The 6,376-nt window shown below is 39.2% G+C and overlaps 1 non-coding gene across 1 annotated transcript; it reads left to right on the top strand.

Annotated features, from left to right (window-relative positions):
• The first annotated feature begins 3,144 nt into the window (after positions 1–3,144).
• Positions 3,145–3,213, top strand: LOC118835120. The gene has a single exon (XR_005009462.1). It is a non-coding gene; the product is annotated as a small nucleolar RNA SNORD123 (small nucleolar RNA).
• The last annotated feature ends 3,163 nt before the right edge of the window (positions 3,214–6,376 follow it).

Here is a 6,376-nt window from a genome sequence, read left to right as displayed (position 1 = left end):
GAGTTCCCAAGAGAAGGAAAACTGTATTAAAAATGAGTATAGATGGCAACTTAAAGGTTAGAAGGGAAACAGGAGAGAGACATGAGGAACATGACTGATCTTCTTCGATATATCTCTAATAGTTTGCTCTATTCTGCCTCAGACCCCAACTCTAACCTACATTATTTTGAGTCTCTTAATTGGACTTCTAACTTCTAGTTTCTCCTTGCTCCAAATTATTCTCCATATGGGGATAGGGAATGGACATGTGATTTCATTGATATGAAGAAATTCCCTCTACCAATGAGGGTCCACCCCTTCTCTGTAACTTAAAGTCAGAAAGTTGCTTAGAGCATCTAGATTTGAACTCAGGTGTTCCTGACTCCAAGCCCAGTTCTATGCACTATAAGGCCTTACTTCCCTTAAACATCCTTAAAGTAATAGGTTCCTCCCTGCTTACGGTGTTCTTTTAACATTACGTTAGCTATGGGAACTAGACCAGTGATTTCACTGGTATAGAGAAATCCTGGATAAAGAAACTCTCTACTAATAATTTCAGAACCTTATCTGAAAGTTACATTGTTAGAGAGTTGCCTAGGACACTGACAGGTGATTTGACTTACCCTGACTCACGAAGCCACCATGTGTCAGAAGCAAGACTTGAACCCAGGTCTTCCTGCCCCTAAAATAGCTTTCTAGCCACTGTACCACTTTGCCTTTCTTGTTCCACATAATGAATATTCAAAATAAGCTTTCAGAAGCACAGATCTGATGAAGTTACTCCCTTGCTCAAGACACTTCAGTCACCTACTATTACCTCTAAGATAAAATATAAATTTCTCCACCGGGCACTTAAACCAGTAATGCTCTGACTTCATTCTGCCTTCTTCTACTCCATGGAAATCACAATACTCCTTTTCACACACTCTATCTTCCAGCCCACCTGGCCTGCTTGCAATTGGTCAAACTCAATGGTCAATCTCCTAACCTTATACCTTTACCCAGAGTATCCCCCATGCCTAAAATATATACTCTCCTTATTTCTGTCACTTAGAATCCATGTCTTCCTTTAAGTCTCAGCTCATTTGCCACCTTTTGTGGGAGACCTTTCCTTATCGCCATCATCACCCACGATCACTCCCTCCTCAAATTATAGTGTTTATACTTATCTGTTTACATTTTGTGAACACCGGGCCCCCCCCCCCATAAAATGTAAGCTTCTTGACAGCAGGAACTGATTGCTTTTTCCTTTTTATCTCCATAGCCTAAGCACAGTGTCTTCTACATAGTAGATACTTAATGTTTATTGAATTGGGTTGATTCCAATCAAACCAGCTGGTTCTAAGTTTCTACTCATTTGAGCCTCTGTATTACAATTATGGGGCAGCTAGGTGATAAAGTGAAAAAAGTGCCAGGCTTGGAATCAGGAAAACCTGAGTCCAAATCTGGCCGCAGACACACACTAGCTGTGTGACCCTTGGCAAGTCACTTCACCCTATTTGTCTCAGTTTCCTCATCCTTTGTAAAATGAGCTAGAGAAGGAAATGGCAAACTACTCCAGTATCTCTGCCAAGAAAACCTTAGAAAGGATCATGAAGAGTCAGACATGAATGAAATGGCTAAACAATAATAACAGATTACACTCAATCCTACCAAATGGGACTCCTTGATGTGACTCAGCACCTAAATACTATAATGGAAAGATCATTAGTCTTAACATCATAAGTTCAAATCCTAGTTCTGCCATTCAAAAGCAGTATTACTCTTTAGACCTAAGATCTATAAGCCTTAATTTTCCCAGTTGTAAAATGGATAAATAAAACTTGTACTACCTTCCCCAGAGGTGGTTGTAAGAATCAAATGTGATATTATGTATGAAAGCATTCTGCAAACCATGACACATTATGTAAATGTAGGCTGTTACCAACATAGAGTCACTGTAGATTCAATTAAAAGATTGGAAAGGAGATTTCAGTTACTGAGGCAATGCTTCTCACAAGTGTGTCCCACATCTGTCACTAAGAGAATGCACAACTGAGAAGTGTCTTGAGCTCAGTGGGCGATCAACAAAAATACGTGCCCTGATGGATAAGAGTGCACGAATAGAGAGCACACTTCTTACATTTCTATGTTTGACACTCCAGTGGAAAGTCAGTGAATCCATTCCCATCATTTCCTTCAGGTCTGCTCACATGCCCCACAGTCAAAAGTCACTAGAACAGGCATTCGCTGCTGTCACACCATAAAGCTAAAAGTATTACACATCTGTGCCTAGTGTGTAGATATCAGCCTGGAATACTTTAGTGGTCTGTCTGATTCAGTATCCCAGAAGGTTTGTGTGTGGAACTATGAGTCAAGCAGCTGCAAAGGCAATTGGAGACTAAATAGAAAGCCCTAAGGTAGTGTTAGTACTCATTGAAGTTTTATTCTCAACTTGAAAAAGTCAGAAATTTCATACTTTAAAAAAAAAAAGGTTCTTGTAAGTTCATTATTCCGTAGTAGGGCTGCATTCTCCCCAGGGCTTAAGTCGCTTGCTATAAGGAAGTATTTGGTGAATTAAAGGGTATATTCATGGTCTCCTGAAGACGTAATGGCCTACCTAAGCACCTGATTTAATACCAGGGAAGTGAGGAGCATCAGTGTCTCCCTTTCGATAAGAGATATCAACATTGAACTCTGTACTTTCCAAATATGCTAAGCATGTTTCTGTACGTGTGTTTATGTATGTATGTATGTATTAACACAGATCCATCCTTTGAAGGGAGCAAATTAGGAAAAGAGTGAATTATAAAGAGTTCTTTTCTGCATTAGATTTAATTTCTTTCTGAAAATACTAGTCTATTGAGGGGGATCACTATATTTTAAAATATAGAGGTACTTTTAGAGATGTAGGGGACCTTAGAGGTCACCTCATCCAAACTTTACATTTTTAAGATGAGGAAACTGAGGAAAGATGGGTTAAGTTATTTGTCCAAGATCAAACAATTAGCACGTAGTGGCTCAAGACTCCAACCTAGGTATTCAGACTCCATCTGCCTTTATACCACACTGCTTCAGGGTAAGAATACTAATTTTCATCTCTTTAAAAAGTAAAATTTGAGGTACCCTCAAAATGAACAATGACAATAATAACTAGAATGATTAAGGGGAAAATATTATATACTTGGTGAAAATGATGAATTCTGGGGAACTGATTCATGTGACTTGAAAAGGCCATCCATTTCCTGATTCACCTTGGTTTTTTGTTTTTTATTTTTATGGAGAATGACATTTATTAATCTAGTCTGTGAAATAATTAACCATTATTTTCTTTTCTCTATTACTTCCTTTTTGCTTTCATTTCAGTGATTTTCTAAACTGACATCTCAGAGAAGAGAAGCAAAGATGGGGTTAGACTGAAGATCATCACACAGGGAGCAAGCTCCTACCTTGGATCATGATTGACATGAAAGGAAAATTTTAATATCTGTGATATTTAAAAGGAAGGAAGAAGATTAGGTTAAAATTATGAAAAACCACAGACTAAAGACTGTGGCCTTTTGCCATTTAATTATTAATTGGATTTTCCAATGTACAAGCCAGCAGACACATATCATACTATGGCAACTCTTGGATGGTTCAGTTTTCATCCCTTCCATTTTTTTATTCTCTTTACTAAGATCAGCTTTATTTTTCATCCATTTATTTGTTTTAGTGTAATTATGTATTTGTGCATTATCACCAACTGTTTCATACTACAGTTAATTCATTCAACAAATATTAACACCTGCTATATGAAAGTAATGATGCCAGAGTTTCATTTAAATCTGATAAATATTCTAGATAGTAAATATTTTACATAGAGATACCTGTCTATGGACTTACTTTATTTTTTTTAAAAATGGTCTTCATTTTTCTTAAAAATAAAATGGAAATACTCAAAATAATGTTTTCTGTACATATTGTATATCTTAGCCCTGCTATTCATGAAGAAAACTAAATAATAGCTGATAGATAAATAGTATTTTACAATTTACTGATATTGAAGGAAGATAATATACCAAAAAGTACACATTTTTAAAATGGCATGCTGTATCAGGAGGGCAGAGTTTATAATCTCAAAGAGGATCATAAACATGTCTGAAAGGTTCGGAACCGCCGGATATAAGAAACTCTCAAAGTAGAAGGCAGAAGAATCAAAACATTTATTTAGGCTCCACAGTAACCAACCCATGAACCAGCAGCCCCACCTTGATACATTAATGAAAAGTTTCCAGGCCCAATAAGTACGCCTTGAAAGAGTAACCAGGAGGCTACAGAGAAACATGATTGCGTAAAGCAAAATCATGTTTCCCCCTTTTATGGTAATAAGATTACCCACTGGACTGAAGTCTTTGTTCAGCTTCCTCCCGTAGGTCAGCTCTGCTGCTGGCAGCTCCTGCTTCAGCTGTGGCTGAACTTGTGGCTGTAACTGACGTAACTGTCGTAACTGCCTCTGTAACTGCCTCTGGCTCCAACTGTCGCTGTAACTGTCGCTGTAATGGCCTGAAGTCTTTGTTCAGCTTTCTCCCGTAGGTTAGCTCTGCTACTGGCAGCTCCTGCTTCAGCTGTGGCTGTAACTGACGTAACTGTCGTAACTGCCTCTGTAACTGTCGTTGTAACTGTCGCTGGCTCCAACCGGAAAAGGAAGAGAGATCTTCAAGCTGTCCTCTCCCCTCTTATAGGGTTTTTGACATCATCAAGCTCCGCCCAAATGACCAGGGCCGATTGGTTCCTGAGTTGGCCCCTCCCCCTAGCATAGACATTAACACCTCCCCTCAGCCAGCCCCATGACTCCTCACACAGGAAGTTGTCTGCTTCCCGGCATGCTCCCCGGGCCTCCTGCCCCGGAAGAGCAAGCCACAGTGTCCAGAGGCTCAATGAGGTAAGCTGAGTCATTCAAAGAAAACAAAAGCCATTCTGGTTACACTCCACCCCTTGTTATAGGATACATAATCTAATCAGCCATGTATCCTAGAACATACATTGTGATCCAATTACAAAGGAAACTAAAACATATCATTCATTATAAAGCAAAACATATCATTCAGTGACATTCCCAAACATTGGTTAACGATTCAAATGCGATCCACCCCTAGATCCCAGCAAAATAATCTCTTCAATCAATCATCCCCAAAATAATTATTAATAATTCAAATGTCCACCCCTAAATCCTTGTATCCATTACATAGGATCAATAATATCATAACAATAAAACAACACAGCAAGGATAACACAAAATAAGTAAACAGAACACTATCATCATTTCCACCCCCCTTGAACGATTGGGGCTCAAAATCTTGGGGTGAGGGGTGAAGGTCTCATTTTCCATAGCTTCTTCATGCTGAAATTGGATGTAGAGATGGCCCTGCCCCCAAAAAGTCCCATTCCAGAGGTCATTTCTTTAACGAGCTGGCAGGAATTCCAAGAATGCTACATGCTTAGGCAGTCACCGGAAAGTGCAGGGTGCTTAAGCCTGAAGGAAACAAAACTAGCAACAAGGTTAGCCAAAACAAAGGACAAAAAGAATAGACAAGTATGGACTATAATTCTTCAAATAAAATCATCTCAAGTTTGGTTGAGATTTCAGTTATGCAAAGATCCAACATCAGAGCCAAACTCAGGTGGGAAATGTTTCTTTTCAAAAGGAACATAATGAGGAAGCCAAGAGGATCCCACCCTAGATATAGACTAAGATTGTCCTCCCAGCCTTTCCCCAAATGTACAAGTTTTCATCCGTTAATCACACAAGGTCACCTTCAGTCTGAGTGGCTTGTAGGCTTGCAGGAGCAGTTCTTATTTCCCTATTTCTCGTGTTATCAAGTCCTCTATACATTCTGTATAATTCATTGGTTGGAATTCCATCTATCATTTCAAAACCTACTCCTGCTCTCAATAAAGCAGTAAACATTTCTTTCCTTGTTACTCTCCTTTGGCGCCAAGTTTGCTGGTTATTCACCCTTCTCTCTCGAGGAGATCTATCCCCTCCCCAGTCACCTAAGTCATGTAACTGTAAAATCTTATTTATCACTGTTGTAAGACGGCTCCCTACTTCTCCAAGTAATAAATTCAAAATTAGTTGTTTATAAGCAGGGGGAGCTGTCCTAATTATTAAATTCCTATGAGGCAGTTCCATTGAATCATTGTAATATTTGTCTGCAGTTCCTACCATAATGGCAGTCTTCATTACCTCCTCCTTTAGTCTCATGATACAATCTCTAAGTGAATACCAGGGTCTGTGCTCAGTGGGCCACATAGAATCAGTAGCATATCTCTTATTGCATCCCACAGCGGCTAATGCCAACAGAGTAGTCCTGCTATCACCATCTCCTTGCTGATGATGTTCCCTAAAAGCTTGTTGAACTAGAGGATCATGGCT

The sequence above is a fragment of the Trichosurus vulpecula genome, chromosome 1, assembly GCF_011100635.1.
Source record: "Trichosurus vulpecula isolate mTriVul1 chromosome 1, mTriVul1.pri, whole genome shotgun sequence".
In the NCBI taxonomy this organism is placed as follows: Eukaryota; Metazoa; Chordata; class Mammalia; order Diprotodontia; family Phalangeridae; genus Trichosurus; species Trichosurus vulpecula.
Note: the sequence above shows the minus strand (reverse complement) of the source record. Positions and strands in the feature narration are given on the sequence as shown.